This window comes from Coptis chinensis, chromosome 2, assembly GCF_015680905.1.
Source record: "Coptis chinensis isolate HL-2020 chromosome 2, ASM1568090v1, whole genome shotgun sequence".
NCBI lineage: Eukaryota > Viridiplantae > Streptophyta > Magnoliopsida > Ranunculales > Ranunculaceae > Coptis > Coptis chinensis.
The window spans coordinates 25651417-25668805 of NC_141457.1; positions in this window are offsets into that span (position 1 = coordinate 25651417).

Consider the following 17389-nt stretch of genomic DNA (forward strand, 5'->3'; position numbering starts at 1 on the left):
ATTTCAACAGGCTTCCTCACATCTGGCGTGGCTTAGAGTAAACGGGCCCTTAAGGCTAAATACTAAAATTGCTGTTCTAATACCGTCTAAAATTTTGGAGCATCCAATTCAAAGCCAATTGGCAATGAGTGGAGCAGTCCCAAGAGCTTATATACTACTATGCAAGGCTTTATGTGTCCTGCATGAAACTGTACTAAAAATCTCAACAGTACCCACGGGACGCCCCTACAATTCCTCTTATAGCGCTTAACACACTTTCAATTTTAACTGTTGTTACTTGGTCCTCCACTCCTCCCATCTTGGCTTTGTATCTTGAGAAGAAGTTTTGTTGAACATCAAGTCCTGCCGTCTTGAATTTATCATATTGAACTTGAACTGTTATATTGTGATGATTTGTTCTTAGCTCATATCTCTGTCTATTCTTGTGTTTTGCACGAAGAATATGATCTGGCAAGAATGATTTTTATTAAACACCCTCTTGATACATATCCTATTTCTCTGGTTCCAGAAAACTAAATTAGATTATATTGCGCTTTCCAAGTTTTTTTTTTATTATCTTTTATATAGCTTTTCCGAAGCTCTTATATACATATCCAACATATTATTTTTAGCAAGCTTGGTGTTCCAATAAAGACAACAATTTCTGCTAATGTGCTTGAAGATGCGCTTAATGGAACTGTCACCGTTAGACCTCTACCTATTGGGACCTAAGTTAGTGGAAAGGTGCTCTATTTAAAAATTTATATTGGAAATTTCTACCATGCTTTAAGTGTAGTTCTTACTCCTATTTCTGATCCACAGGTAGAAAAGCAGTGTGCGCACTTTCTTGGTGTCACAATCCTTGAGGAGCAAGCTGAGGCAGGGAGTGTAGTTAGAGTTACTTCGACTGCTCAAAGCAAATTTAAGGTGTGATTAGCAACATTCGGGTCTGATGTGTACCGTATAATATTGTGTCCAATCTCGAATCCCAAATACCCAAGATTGGGAAATATATTAATAGATGTGACGCTAAGATTGTTTGTTAGTAGTTACAAATGGAACTGGTTACCAGGAACGCTTAACATATCTCACAAACACCTTAACCCAAACTGAGCCACGCATAAACGACTAAACTGTCAAAATGTTTTGCAACATATTTAGTTACGTCAATTGGATTTCAGAACATATGGGCAATCAACATAAAATGCCGTAAATGGCACATGCATCATATTATCGCCGCTACTGAAGAACGAGCCAATTTCAGTAAAAAAAGATAGCACGCAATAGCAAATTACGTAAGGTTCTGAAATCGAAAACTAATTTAAGGGAAAGCAAATTGAATCATGTAACCTGAAACCGAAAACTAATTGAAGGGAAAGCAAATTGAATCAAGTAAAGAACTTCTTTGGAATCCCGGCAAAGAAAAGAGTTCGGTAAGCCGAGGCCGCAAATCTTGAGCGAGAAACAAACAGAGAACATGAATTGTTAAATGAACAATTAGAAAATCATGTAAAGAAATAGACATCTATTAGTAATAGAAAAGCACCTCTTTGAACAATGGTGAATCCGGGCGAGAGTTTAGCTTAATTGTGAGAGAGCGGCGAGAAGCCAGTTTTTTATCGAGAGTAGAGGAGCAACTTAAGGGAAAAATCATGGATGTTTTAATAGCAATCAGTATTGGCTGAGAGAAATGAGTCGTTGTGAAATTAACTCCTGCCGTTTCTTTGTTTCTTTGAGAGCTTGAAAGGTGGGAGCGCTAGACTATGCTATTACTGGAAGATGAAGATGGATCGTTCACGCTCTCAATTTAATCTCTGGTGCTAGAGTGTAGTGTGGTTGAAGCCCAAGCCCATACTTATATTTGAGAAATGTATATATTTAATTTAAAATGTATCTATTTGAGAAATAAAACTAATAAATTAGTTGTTAACTTTGTTTTAAATGCAATAAATAGGAAAGAGCCAAATGGGAAAGAAAAGCAATAATTTTTTGTTTTAGTAATTGAAAATTTTGATAATGCATGCATGCATTGAATTTACAACATTTAATTCATTAAATAAATCTTTTTAAATGCCTTTGAGAATTAGAAACGGTTTCAAAACGTTCTAAGTCATACACGTGTCTCTCTTCAGATCCCCATGCACATCAAACTCAGATCCCAAGACGATCCCGGCTTCTCTTTGTCCTGCCATTGTGTTTTATTATAATAGATTATTAAAGTGTACAACAGAGAATTCTGATATTTACCATGTTGTCTAGCTTCCTCGAGTGAAAGCTCCAATGTTTTTTTTTTCAAAAATAAGCTAGGGTTAGGCAGACCCTCACCTGTATTAATCAATGCTTCCTTACATAGATTTTTCCCATTTGCGTCATCGTTTACAATGGTTTGTAAATCAAAATCTAGAGGACTAGCAAAATATACAATAGACAGCTCATGGTTATGATCTAAACCAGCGAGGTAGTCAGCTACCCTATTCACTGCTCTATATACATGTGAAAATGTTATATAACTAAAACTAGCCTTTTTCCTCTCAATAGCAGCCACCACATCTCGACAGTACCATGGGGGTTTCTCTAGCTTGTTAATTGCATTAAGAGCTCTCATGGAATCAAATTCCATTTCTACCTCAACAAAACCTTCTTTCAGACATCTCTCTAAACATACTTCAATAACTTTGAGTTCTTGATAGATCACTGACCGATGACCTCCATTTCCACTAAACGCTGCAACCACTATTCCTTCTTTGTCTCTCATCACACCCCCATGACTTGGGCCCTTGTTGTTCAAAGCTCCTTAGCGTTAGCTTTGATCCTATTGCCTATTGGCGGAACCCATGAACAATTTATTTCTACTTGGTTCTTGAACTGTGTAGTGATGTCAAGCCTGTGGAAGAGATTACGAGCAGTAGCAATGTCTTTGACATCAGGTCTTATGACTTGTAGATATATAATTCCTTAAGTCTCTTACCATTTTGTTAAAAACCACCTCTGCAAGTTTAGAGATTTGCTAAAACCTTCCTTTCTTTCCAAATGTTATTCACTGATGCACAAAAGAAAACTTTGTATAACTCTCCCACTTTTGCAATTTTACACAATCTCAGCAGAGAAACCCAATCTCGATTTGCATTTATATTATCAGTAGAAATACCCAACAATCTTTTTACTCTCGAGAAAAACTCCTTATAGTATTGGCATTCAAAAAACAAATTAGCAGAGAATTCTCTGCTGTTAGAACAGAGACAATAGGCAGACTGGTTTATGATTTTATTTCGAACTAACCTGTCTTGTGTGGGGATGCTGTTGGAAAAAAACTGCCACGTGGTAAAGGAATGACATGGCATCACCCATCTTCCCCAAACCATTGTACACCATTTCTTCTTTACTCGTTCAGGAGACAAAGTTGTGTAGGCACTGTTGGAAGAGAAAAGCCCACTATGATGTGGTGTCCAGACTATGAAGTCATAATCAAGATGTGGTCTCCATAGCCAAGATGCTTTCCTTCAGAGTTTGTGCGATTGTAGACTTTGCACTTCAGTATTTCATCTACCCGAAGTCATGAAGACACTTACTTTAGAGTTTTGGGGAAATCTCCAAGCAGCCACCGCCTCAACATCTTGGATCAAGGATGATCGAGAACACCACATGTCATGCCATAGAAATGTGGTTTCCCCATTTGCAATCAAATACTTGATAAACTTTTTTGCTTCCTTTATGGTATTCAAAACATTCCTCCAAGTCCACGAGCAGTCTTTCAATATACTCATGGTCCAAAAATACTTATCCTTTATATGCTGTTTCCAGACCCAATCAACCCATATGGTATCCTCTCTTGTTACCAGTTTGAAAATTAATCCACAGCAAGCTCCTGAGTTCCACCTTTGCAAATTTATTACTCCCAAGCCACCCTCATCTTTGGGAAGACAGACGGTGCTCCAACTGGCTTGATGGTGTCCTTTTTTTCATGGTTGCGCCATTCCATAAGAATTGTGCACAAATATTTTCCACTTGTTCAAGAACAGTTATAGGAAGAAAAAAGGTTCTCAACCAATAAGTGTGGAAAGAAATAAAAACTGAGTTGATCAATTGCAATCTATCTACATGCGAGAATGATAAGCACCCAAAAGTGTAGTTTAAACCCCTTAATAGTATTACATTTAGGTCAATTATGTTTATAATTGAAGCTTTAGATAGTGGTGGTAACTTCAAAAGAGTTTGTTTTAGAAGTGTTCATCCTAAATTGTTTAGAGTTTGAGTGTGGGAGATGTGAAGAAGAAAGGTAGTCTCTTGTATGGATTAGATTGGCTCTAAGCTAATGAAAACATTGAAAGCTTTAGTTGTTGGTATTGAAATGTCTTGAAAACATAGAAGTAAAGATTTATTAAAATTTGAAATAAGAACAACAAGATGAGATTAAAGATTGAAATAAGAACAAGTAAATAACAAGTGAAGATTGAAATAAAAACAAGTAAATAACAAGTTTTGATTAAAAGGAAATAAAATAATAATAAAGTAAAAACATGAATTGAAAAAACTAGACAAGAAATTAAACAAACCAAATGGTTTGGATTCTAAGACAATGGATGGTTTCTTTCTCCTATACTTTTGGGTTATATACCTCTACTTTTGCCTTTTACAGATATGTCATTCTCTATTACAAATTAGACACCTCACACTTCACTTTTGCATTTGCTTTTTGGTTTCTTCTTGACCAAGGTAGGTTTTGGGAGAATGTCATATTTTGAGATAATGGCCTCCATCTCTGGTATTCTGATTTAAGGGCTTTGACCTTTGACCTTGACCTTTAACTTTGACTTTGACTTTTTCAACACTTTTCTATAGCAGCTTCTGGTCTTCAAAATAAGCGTGATTAAGGCTCCTTTTGGTGTTAAGATGTAGCTTTTATGATAAGTGGGCTGAAATACTTCATAATCTGAAAAAGGCAATAAAAGTTATGAGTTGTCTTTTCGTTAAGCGTAAGAAGAGTTGTAATGCAGCAATATACAGATAATAAAGCACACATTTGGGAGCTGATCACCACCCCCAAATAGCAACTTGCTTGTCAAGCAAGGATGAAAGAAAAAACTAAGATCACAAATGAGTGATTTATTATAAGTTATACTAATCTCGTTTTGTAGAGTATGATTGTATTGACCATATGCAACAAGACCTTAAACCACTAGGAATTCCCTAGTGGACAAGCTTTAAGCATCGTGAGAGTTTTCTAGTGAAGGTACTCATAAAGTTCTTCTATTTAGTACAAAAGGTCTTGTTTCCTTATTTATTCTTAGAAGTTCATACATCTCATTAGCGGTGAATTAGGACAAGCTCCTTTGAATTTAGAATAACATATATACAATAATTTAATCATTTAAAGAAAAATGTGCAAAACATGAGCAATGAAATGCAAAAGTAGAGTTGTTTCCGAGGCTTTTGGAGAGCTTCCTTAAAGTGGGTTCTCACAGGGGTGTGTTGCAATCACAACTCTCTGATAGATTCACTCAAGGTTCGTTCTCTCAAGTGTAGCGGGCGCTTATATTCATCATATACTCAAATGACATCCAAAGAAACTGGGGTCGATTGATCACGCTTGCCACTTACTATCACACCATCCTATTCTTAATCGAGCTAGAGGTCTTTTATTAGGAGTTACGGGGGCTAGGGTGATGGTTTAGAAAGAAAAAAAAGGGAAAAATAAAATCTAATAAGTCGAGAAACTGGGTCTTCAAGATACTTGTAACCAGAGAAGAACCTCGTTTTGTTATTTTGCTTCCGAATTATGATACATTCTTTTAGCCCTTTGGCTGTATGACTCCATATGATTTTGAATTTTGGGAGTTCTAACTTTGCTTTTGTTTCTTTTTGTTTCTGATATCGTCTCCTTTTGATTTTGAACTTTTGGGAGATTCAATTTTTGACTCCTTTGAATTTTTTTTTTGGGAGTTTTGGTTTTTGATTGGTCTTTCTTTTCTTTTCTTTTTGAACCAAATAAATGTTCTGTTTTGTACAAGGTCTTCTCTTCTCTTTTTCTGATATCCATCTAGTTCTCAACTTGTCAGCTGGGCAAGCTTTTTATTGTGTGTTGTAATGGGTTAGGAATTTTTAGTGAAGAATAAAAAAGTTTTTAGAAAGGGTGAAGGCTCGAGAGGGGTAACTAGAGGAAAACTATATTTTTGGGTTTTTAACGTTTATTTGGCTATATCGATCCAAAAAGGGCTCAAATTCTCTCTTAGGATATAGCGTGGTGATCAAGCAAGACGTGTGGTCTTTCTATTCATACACCCTTTGTGTCATCACTCAATAATCATTCAGATGAAGCTTTTGGCTAGATTCTCACAAGATATGGAACTTAATTGTTCTAACCTTGGTTTCGGAAACTCACTGCTATATACAAACAAATGCTGATGCATGTCATTTATGAAAAGATGCAGAAATTATTGTATGTATATTAGTATAAGTACGAAGAACAAGTCCTTACTCTATTGTTATAATGAGACTTCTAAACTTTTTATTCATCATAGAAAAAGGAAACAAGACTTTTTAATACTAAACGGAAAAATATTTTTGGTCTTTTTCAATTTTTTTTTTTTAGAAATTTAGAAATATACTATTATATCTACTATATAGAAAATGCCTAGTTTTTACAAAATGTTGCTATACCACCCCCAAATAGAACTATGCTTTGTCCTCAAAGTATGAAGAGATAAGGAAAGAGATTACCATAGAAACATGAGCAAAAACGACGATACACCTGTATTTTGTTCTTCATGATAAAAATACACCACCCCCAAATAAGTTTGGGGCGTGGGCTATTTGATATAGAACAAGAAATACATGGTTTATTATACTAGGGATATTTATTCTAAAATCTTTTTGGGTTTTTATATAAATTTTTTTGAAAACATATATGAAATGCAAGAAAGAAAAATAGAAAATTTTGGCATGATGTATCTATTTTACCTTCTACTCATATACCAAATTCCTTAAGAAAAACAAAACAAAACAAGCAAATAATATTAAGCATATAATTAAACTTATACTATGTCATACACGTAAGAAAGAAACATAAAAATAAATAACTCCAACTATACGGACATTAGGAATCCTAGTCAGAATTCATGCATGACTCGTCTCGATGTCTAGAAGATCCTTCTCCTTGCTGACGCCGGGACCTGGCATGTCTGTCACTACGCTGGAGCGCGTCTTTGATGCTCTATAGTGTTCTAGTGACACTGTGCTGAAAACGTTGTTGCTCCTGTTGGAAGGACCGTTACTCCTCTCTGATTGTCTGCTGTTTGGCTATCATGTTACCCTGAGTTTCCCTGAGCTGGTGGAGATACGAATGCAGGATCCTCTGGCCTCCATAGAGGAAGTGAATTCCATTCATGGGCTAAGTGAACTGTCGAGTGGCATCTTCATCGAAGTAATCCACCTTATGGGTCGGGCGTGCTTGTTCAGCAGCTCTGGCGGCAAGTGGAAGCCATAACTTCTAGACGCAGTGGGCATAGATAGGACTTGCGATAGCGTCCTTGACCTCCATTAAGGCGTCTATGGCCTCGAATCCCCAGTGCTGCATGATCTTGGCGACCAACACTAGTAGAGGGGGTTGACTTCTTCGGTTTGCAGAGTTGCTCAAAGATAAAGGAGACGATGCAAAAGCTATTCTTCTGCTCTTGAAGAATCCATAAAAGATGAAGCATCACCTTACCTATATCTGAAGGCTTGGTAGAGCCTAGCCGGTTGTAGGCTGTCCACTGAGATACTGCTAGCTGGTTCCTTCGTAGCAAACTCCGAAACACACAGTGAGACTTGGGGTTTTTAACCCCCTCAAGAAGTGTCTCTACCATCATCACGTCGATGGGCTTTCCGTCTGGGGAATGTTCCATCTGAACATAAGCCTTCAGAGGAATCCCCATAACTCCATGTAGGAACCGTTATTTCAGAATGACTATTTCTACAAACCGCGAACACCACACGCAGCGGAATTAATGGGTGTCCACGATTTGTGATTCGAAAACATACCTTTGAATCCGATTTAGATAACTCTGAGAATCCAAGCTTTATGAATCCGAATCAACAATCAACCCCTTGATCTTCTATTGTATTCCTTTAGAATAGATTGGACGTTGTGTGGACAACGATATACCAATCCACTTCTTTCTCACAAAGCTAGATCCAATTTTGGATCTAACTTTCCTTGCCTTTTTTTCTATTTAGATGAATAGTGAAAGTCGACTAGAGAGAGATTATTCTATTTATAGGCTACAACAGGGACCATGAGGAGAAATTAAGGTTGGGCCTCCTGACGGGCTTGGGCTTCCCATGTTCACCCAGAACACACGGCCCAAGTCCGTCAACAAATGGCTTATTCCACTAAAGGTCATTGTTGCACTACCGCCCTAATCCCAAATTACGTGTCAGCATTTATGGGCTCCATATTATATGCTCGTTGATCTCCCCGTGTTTAAGATATCAAATGTCCATTGATTAAGTCAAGTTACTGACAACTACATTAATCAACTTCTTTTGTCCTTGAGTAGTACCATTCAACCTCATTGTCATGTCGGAATAAATCCACCTGCAGGGTTTACATGACAATCTTTTTGAGCTCCTCAAGGGGACATTATCAACCCGACTTCTTACGGGACACAGTGATAAGAGCCCAAAACTGTAGTTTTAACCCTGTAACAGTCATACTTTTAGACCAATTATGTGAGTAATAATTAAAAGTTAACACTGATTACGTGTTTTTATGTATTTCAGACTTCAAAGTCTATTATGTGCAGAAATGTGCCACTTTAGCGAGATAAAGGAGCAAAGGTCGGTTGCTAAGGAGTTCTGTGAATAAAGGCCAAGATTCAAGGAGACAAAGCCTTTGTAAAGCCCGGTCAAAAGCTGAAAAGTCAACACGGGCAGAAACAGTACAAGTCAGCAGAACTTCCGAAGGCCGTATCTTTGGACTCAGACCTTGGAATTGGGCCTACCTTACGTCAAAACGACCGGCTCGGAAAGTCTTGTCCCAATCAGAGGAGCAGAAGTGGACAAAAAGTCTGTCGAAGTCAACTGCAGCTGAAGAGGCCTTTTTGGACTGAAAGTATTGGGTTTTGGGCATGATTCTCTGGCCCAAAACGTGGCTCCAAGCCCATGCACGATTTTTGGATCTGAACATATAAAAACAAAAGCTTAGCTCTTTGTTAATGGTAGCTAGTTAGACCTAAAACAATATAGATAATTCTAGATCTAGTTTTCAGTAGATTAATTAAGTTTTAGTTCCATTTTCAATTCTTGTTTTAGATTAAGTCTTTGAATCATTGTTCTTGATTGATTAGATAAATAAAATAGTTATTTTGTCAATTTCTATTCTTGTCATTTACATTATGTTAGATTTGATTTCATTTATTACTTGGTATTCAATTCTTAGTTATTAATTCGATTTTAATTATTGTTTAATTTAGATTAGTAAATTTCAATTCTTTATATCATGTTTAGTTTTAATTTAATCGAAATTATTTACGTAATGATTCTCGGCTAAACCTCCATTTAGGGGTTGAGAAGCCTTGATGAAAGCTTGATTCGATTATCGTAGAAGTCGTCGTAATTTCCCTTCCACTCTAGAAACGATTAGTCCACCATGAGAATGGGTTTGATCGTTCACATGCTAGTTATGAATTGGTAGGAATGCCAGGTGTAATTAGGGATTAGGAAGAACCAATTGTTGTTTCATGGCGATTCAATTCGGATTACGACGATTAGCCGTTAATAGGAATAAGTCGAGTTACGGTGGAATCAATCCCCCTCTAACTCCTTATCATCGAATCAACGTAGCATTCCCATAGTTGTTCTGATAATCGACTAGTTGCATCTTGTGGGTAGTTGCATCGTAGTCTAGTTGCCCTTTTCGTAAATCTCTCATTAGACTTAGAGTAGAGTAATTAGACTTGAAAACACAACATGCAGAAGGACTAGGAGTGGAACGAACTTCCTACTCCATTATATCTCATAGGATTGAGAGTAGAAACTTTGATAAAATATAGGCACATAGATTAGTTTTAGTTTACTTACGTTTTGAGTTCATCGTTCATTTCGTAGGTAAACTATTCAATTTTATTTTATCAAATGGCGCCGCTGCCATCTTAGTTTCACTTTCGCAATGTTTTCATAGTGTAAGTACTTTTCTTTAAGTCCTATTTCACCCACCCACCCTTGTTTGATTCCTACTGTGGTTTTCCGATTCAGTGTTGAAAAGTTCCGGACAAAAATACACTGAGCGCGACCGTGCCTATAAGGAGCGCACCTGCGCCCTATAGCCTGGAACACGAGCGCGACCCGCCCCCATGTGGAGCGCGACCTGCCCTAAAAACACTGTAATTTGAAAATTACACGGAGCGCGACCGCGCCCTATCAGAGCACACCCGCGCCCTTTGCTAATTTTTCCGGAATTCAACAGTTTTGACTCGAACTTTGATTTTTCAAGTTTTTCGGTGTTCTAACTTGTTATATACATCGAACACGCGTAAACAAGACGCTTATTTATAAGCGAAGCAAGGGACGCTAATCAGGTATTCCTTTCTTCCACACCTCGCGATCTCACGTTAGAGGTTTATACTAGTATATAAGAATTGTTTGGAGTGTTGATGTGTTTAGCTAAGTTTGGTTTTAGCCATGTATGAGATTAAGGTCCGCCTAACAAAAACACCGAGCGTAATTACACAACAACGCCAACAAACAAGTCTATCTAGTATACCACCCACTACACCTCTAGCTACTACTATTTCACACACATCACGACACAATGCCCGACGAAAAAGAGACTCCTCTCTCGACTTTTACAAAGCCTTGGCGATAGCCCCAAATCTTGCATCGTTTCTAGTAGACCCGATGGGGGATTTCGAATCCCCCAAATATTTTAATTTGTTACCCATTTTTCATGGATTAGACCATGAAAAACCTTATCAGCACACGCGTGGGATTGAACAAGTCCTAACAACATTCCACCATCCCTACGGTTGGTGCGGAACAAATTAAACTCGGGGTATTCCCTTTCACCTTAGCCGATAAAGGCGTCTTGGTTAACGCCCAAACGCCTAATTTTGTGGACTCGTGGGCTAAACTTGTTCAAATTGTTTATGGAACATTTTACCCACCCCCTAAAGACAGATGAGATGCTTTCCAAGATTCATTTCTTTTCGATAAAATCCTCATGAAACATTTTTTCAGAGGCTTGGAATCGTTCACCGATCTCCTTATAGAGTGTCCACATCATAACTTAGCGAAAAGACACGTTAGTTCGATTGCCTTTTCAAAGGACTTCTACACCACCATAAAGAAGTCCTAGACATAATGAATGGGGGTAGTTTCTTAAGCAAAGGAGCCTGGGAGGCTTATAAATTTTTAGAGGATCAAACTAAAGCGAAATAACAACGGGGGGTAGTGATGATATCCACCACTCCGCTAGTTCATCAAATACAGTTAAGGCGGCGGTATGTTTGAAGTTAAACACGATTCGAGCTTAAAACTCTAATCGAATCACTCACTAAAAGGTAGAGGCCATTTACGTTCAACAAAAGCATATCCCGTCATGAGCGTAAATTCAAATCCATGTAGTTTCGGTTGGAGCCCGAGCATCCGACTCCCGGCGTCCTATTGCCTATGAACGGGCTTGTTCCATTAATAGTGAACCTAACGCCCTTGGAGACAAAATCCCAACTTCGGTTGGAGAAATAACCAACACGTCACACCTCCAGGGTACAATAATCAATATGTTAGGCCAACACAAAGTTTTAACCAAGCTCCACCACGACAAGGACAGGGTCAGGGTAATTTTAATAATTATAACAACCAAATGAAACCTCGACAAGGTCAAGCACAAAGTCAAGGTATTTATAATAATTATAATGCTAATAGAGGTATCGTTCCGGTAAATAATAACTATCAAAATCCACCCATAAATAATTCACGTGAAATAGTTCCAATCACACCACCCGTGACTACTATACCCACACAACCGGATCGTCTTGACACCTTCATACAAGTGAGCCAAAAACTTTTCTAAACCATGGCTCAATCTAACCAACAGATTCTACAATCCGTTAATAATTTAACCCAACAGTTGGCTCAAGATAAAGCCCAACCCAAAGGTGTGTTTCCAGGTCACGAAATACCTAATCCTAAAACAACAAATACAGCCTTTGAGGTAACCGATAATACTATTAATGAATATAAAAATGTAGGTGAGCTAAAGGCCATCACCACTCTCCGTTTTGGCAGAGTGGTTGATAACAAAGTAACTATGCCTATAGTTACCCCACCAGTAGCCCCTACACCTGCTATTTTACTAGATCTTGAAATAGAAACTGAAGAGCCTACCCTTTGTAGAGGTACCCGGTTACAACACAACCTAAGAAACGTAAAGCCATGGTTAAACATCTAGGTGATACCATTGCTAAATATAGACGAAAACCACTGTTTCCACAAAAAAATTAGCCATGTTAACTAGGGATACAAATTATGAGGAGATTAGGGATGTTTTCAAGAATCTAACTATAAACCTTCCCTTCCTCGAAGCTATTAAAAGATACCACACCATGCTAAGTTTCTTAAGGAATTGTGTACTACTAGGCGTAAGACCAATATACCAAAATTAAGCCTTTTAAAGAACAATTCCCAACTCTATCTGAACATAATGGAATTGTTAAGTACAAGGACCGTGGTCGTAGATCTTGACAATGCACTTTAGGAGATTCTTATCTGACGACCGCGTTATTAGACTTGGGGGCTAGTGTTAACTTACTCTGTTTTATTTGTATAGACAAATAGGTCTAGGCGAGATGCAACCCACTAAAATGGCGTTGCAATTAGCTGATCGGTCTATTAAGTATCCTAAGGGTGTGGTCGAAAATGTTTACGGTAAAAGTTCAAGATTTTTACTATCCGGCTGATTTTGTCATCCTCGATGAGAAGTGGATTAACGACTCTGTCTCCGATCATCTTAGGAAGCGTCCTTTCCGGGTAAACGCCAATGCGCTCATTAATTGCCGCTGATGGTTCAATGTCCATGTCTTTTGGCTATCTTGCTGTTGAAGTCAATGTTTTTAAAACAAAGACACAGTTACCCAATTCGTCTATGGATGGAGAGGTTAGCATGATCGAAAGCTTTGCTCGAGATTATTTCCACAACACATTCCCTGATAATCATATGCCCAAATTTCTTTCTTTTGGAAGTTCAGACTCCAACATTTCCATCCCTACTCTAGTCGATACACATATTACGGATGAGGATGAGATAGATAACTTTCTCAAAGATGTAGAGGACTATCATAGTAACGAGGATATGACCAATCTAGATGAGCAATTCGATGAGTTTCTTAGAGCAAGTGATGATTCACCCTATCAAGAACTACTTTGCACAACATCCACCTCGACTTCCCTCCTTCCACCCTTTCAAAGGAATCTCGAGTTTGCACTTTCGATCCTTTTGTTTTTCTTCGTGCTTCATAATTTTTAAATCCACCTAGTAAACAAATACTTTAGAAGACAAAAGCGTTTGACACCTTCATTTTCGGACTTGAAAGCAGTCCCCTACACACACCATGAATGAGTTTTGTGCTAAAACCACATCCTCATTGTTTACATGCTGTCCTTCTACAACTTATCCATATCCACCATATTCTCCACAACCATTCACTTTTCCACACTTATTTACTAGAACACCCACTCGTTCAAAAAATGAAAAAAAGGTGCATGCTAGGTTACGTAATAGGGTTATCCGACTTAAGCTTTCATTTCACTAGGTTGCGTCATAGGAAATCCGGTGCTTGATTGTGTTTGGATATGTTTTCTGTGATATTTATTTATGGAATGATCCACAACTATTTCGGTTGTTGATATATGATAAACCTGCATGTTCATACATATGTTTAGATAAAGTCTCGAAAGTATCGACTATAAGCGACTCAACTTTTGTGTTTGGTGCATTTTCTTTCATTTCCATATATTGGTGAGTGCACCATTAAGGTAACGGGCCCTCCCTACGGGTGTGTGGCTATAAGTACGGATCCTAAGTCCACGTTTAACATAATTCACGTTTTCCACTCTTGCATGTTTTCTCGGATTTTTGAGTCATGTTTCTCTATGGGGTGAATTATGTCTTTCTTGTTTATTGTTTTTCATTATAAAAGTATATATATATATATATATATATATATATATATATATATATTAAAGAATATATATATATTAAAGAATAAATATAGTAATCTAGGAAGTCTCGGAAATCTGATTTTAAAAGACCCACTGCTAAAAAACAAATTTTCTAAGCTTTGTTGTAAAAAATTTGTTTGGGGGTGGGTGTTCGTGTTTCCGTCCTAAAATGTTTTATGTCCGATTAGAGTTGCTTAGGCTGTTTAATTGTAGTCCGATTCGGGTTGACATAATCTATGAATTTAGAGTTCAGTCGTTCGCATAACGTATGTCATGCACGCATTTCGAGGTGTTTTCTACTATCTTATATGTCATCCACGGTCGGAATAGAGTATTTTATGGATCATTGGATTGGAAATTCTCTCCTGATCATTTCCATATCTCATTCGCAAAAATCGGACAGGTAACAAAGCGGCAATTTTGATTTGAAGTTTCGCGAAAAAATCGAAAAATTCACAAATTTCGATTTGGGCTTGGGCCCAACCCGCGCCCACCGACAGCGCACCCGCGCCCTTGCCTTCACCATCAGTTCATCGTTTTTTTTTTTACAAACCGCCATTAAGAAAGCTTCAAACAAAACCTAAAAAAAAATAAAAATAAAAAGAAAACCTAATTAACCCACGCCTACAATCAAGACCCAACCCAAATCGACTCCAACCGCACCGCCCCACAACCTCCACCAATTTACATCAACAAAAACCACCGGAAAATCAAAATAAAATAAAATTTTTGGTGCTGCCGCGCCACCACACCACCACCACCATCGTTCTTTTTAGTGAGGTGTCCCTCATTGCTTCCCCTTACCTTCTACAAACCTCAAACCGTATTGAAACTTCCAATGGCTCAACAACGCCGAATTTTACCAGAGCAAGCTTTTACTGGCGACCACTTCGCCCGTTTTCACGGTGTGAAATGATCGATAGAGACTGGAATAGCTTGTGGTACTTTCGACCGAAGCCTATTACCACGAAGACTTAGTCGGGACGGTTCTCAACAATACGAGGGAGTTGGAAGGGACTAGGATTTTGTTGTGGTGGCAAAGAGGAGGAAGGAAGTGACTCTTGGGTTGTTGGTTGAGATTCTAGGCATTCGCCTAGAATCCATCCGATGTCACGTTGTAGGAGTCCCAATATAATGGGGTAGAGCCATTAATGAGCGTGGGATTCTGAGAGGGAACTACAATGCGAGATCGCGATTGTGTTCGCCGAGCATCCCTAAGGACCAACCCCGGTGCAGCCTAGTGGATTGGTCTAACGCCCTGGGGAAGGAGAAGGTCGGCGACATCGGCTGAACTGCCTCCACATCTTATGGATACTCCAGGGCGAAGTAACGAAGTTACGTATCTTGGAGTTTTACTTAGCATGATTAGGGGAGTAGGGAAGTCTGTTGCACCTCTCCCTGTGTTGATAACCAAGATCATGCTGAAGTTGAGAGCAGCTCAGGCGTCTGATAGGTCTTACATCACCCTACACCGAAACCATTGCAACTATAAGGAGTGTGTCCAACGGGTTTGGAGGCTGCCTGAGGATAGAGAAGAAGACGAGGAGGATGGTAGAGTTGAGAATGCCGAGGAGGATGGGGGAAACAAGAATGCCTCGGAGGATGAGGAGGATTTCACTTGTTTTGATGCGGATGCCTTGGAGAGGTGTTGGTTAGACGCAGAACGCATGGCTGTGATTCATCGTGGCATGCGTTCGCTCAACACTATCTGCGAAGACCTCTGGACTCGACAGGCAACTATCCATCATAACTTTGAGATCCGTACCCGAGAGAGGATGAGAGGTGGGAACAGATGAGGGCGAGCTAGAAGCTCGCCGAGTTCGGACCGACATGCTTGCACGATTCCCACCCTCACGGGGATTCTCCTTCCGAGGACACACCATCGAGGCACAGCGGCGTCGCCGGAAGGGCGGATGGTGCTGGCCCATCGGAGCTCGGGGAGCCATCTCCGGACCGTGTGCCCTCCGCTACCAGTATAGGAGTGATTAGGGATAGTATCGTTTGATGCTCTATTTTTATTTGTAGTTTCATTATTGTCATTTATTTTCATGTAAGTTTTATTTCCGTAATTTGAATTTTGTAGGAATGTACTTCGAATGAAAATTTTAATATAATGTGGTTATTTTCATTATGCATGGTTGTTTAATATTGATCCCACCTTCCCAAATTGTTTGGGGGTGGTTTTATCTATTCCAACATGATTTTTATATGACCCTCGTCTTAGAATTTATTGCAGAGTCAAGGTGAAAATATGGCCGTTTAGGAATATCTATGAATAAGTATCATGGTAGGATGAAATATTGATTAAATAGGTAGATTCTATTATAAATTCAACCTAAAAGATACTAGGTTTGTTTTAGAATCAAGAAAATGAGTTGTTTCCGTTTTTGGGTTTGGAAATTTTGGAATTTCCGGAAACTGCCGTAAAAACCTTTTGGGAACTTCCCGATCCGTTTTAGCAACTTAAAACCTATATAAACTTCATACATTCTTCACTCACAACTCACAATACACCTAACCTCCATCACTCACCGTTCACTCCCACGAATCCCACGTTTCGTCTCATTTTCGAAGTTTCAAGAACTCCGGAAAGCACAGCGCTTCGCAATTTTTTTCAGTTTTTTGTCGAGGCCTTTTCGCACCAAGTTGAGCATGACCCGCGCTCAAACACTGGATTTCCAAATCTTGAGCGCTTTTCAGCCTCTAAGAGCGCGACTCGGCATACCGACTTTCGTGGACCAGAAAAATTCGGTTTATCGCGGGTAGTTTCGGATTATTCGCAGCTATTCCAGGCGTAATTTTGAGATGACATCTCCAACATTGTTACCAGAATAGTCTTCGAAGATTTGTTCCAAAGCACTACTTATGGTGCTTGGTTTTGGGGCGATCACATACGTTGGTGGGAGCCGCTTATGGTAAGACCGATGCACTTTATTCTCCAACACTAGCATCTTATTTTTACGATAACTGCATTTTCTTTGAAAGACCGGATGGAGAACAAGTGTTCTCCATCAACATTGATAATGAACCAATGGAAATTACCGGTTCTTGCTAGCATTTGTTCTTGGACTTGCTATGCCCATTTGAAATACAAGACCCATGGTGTTATTGGGTAGATAATATGTATGTATACACTTATGAGTTTTGCATGAGTCGTATGGGGCGGGCATTTTCGTATCGAGGACCAAGGGAATATAACATCGCTTTTGGTAGC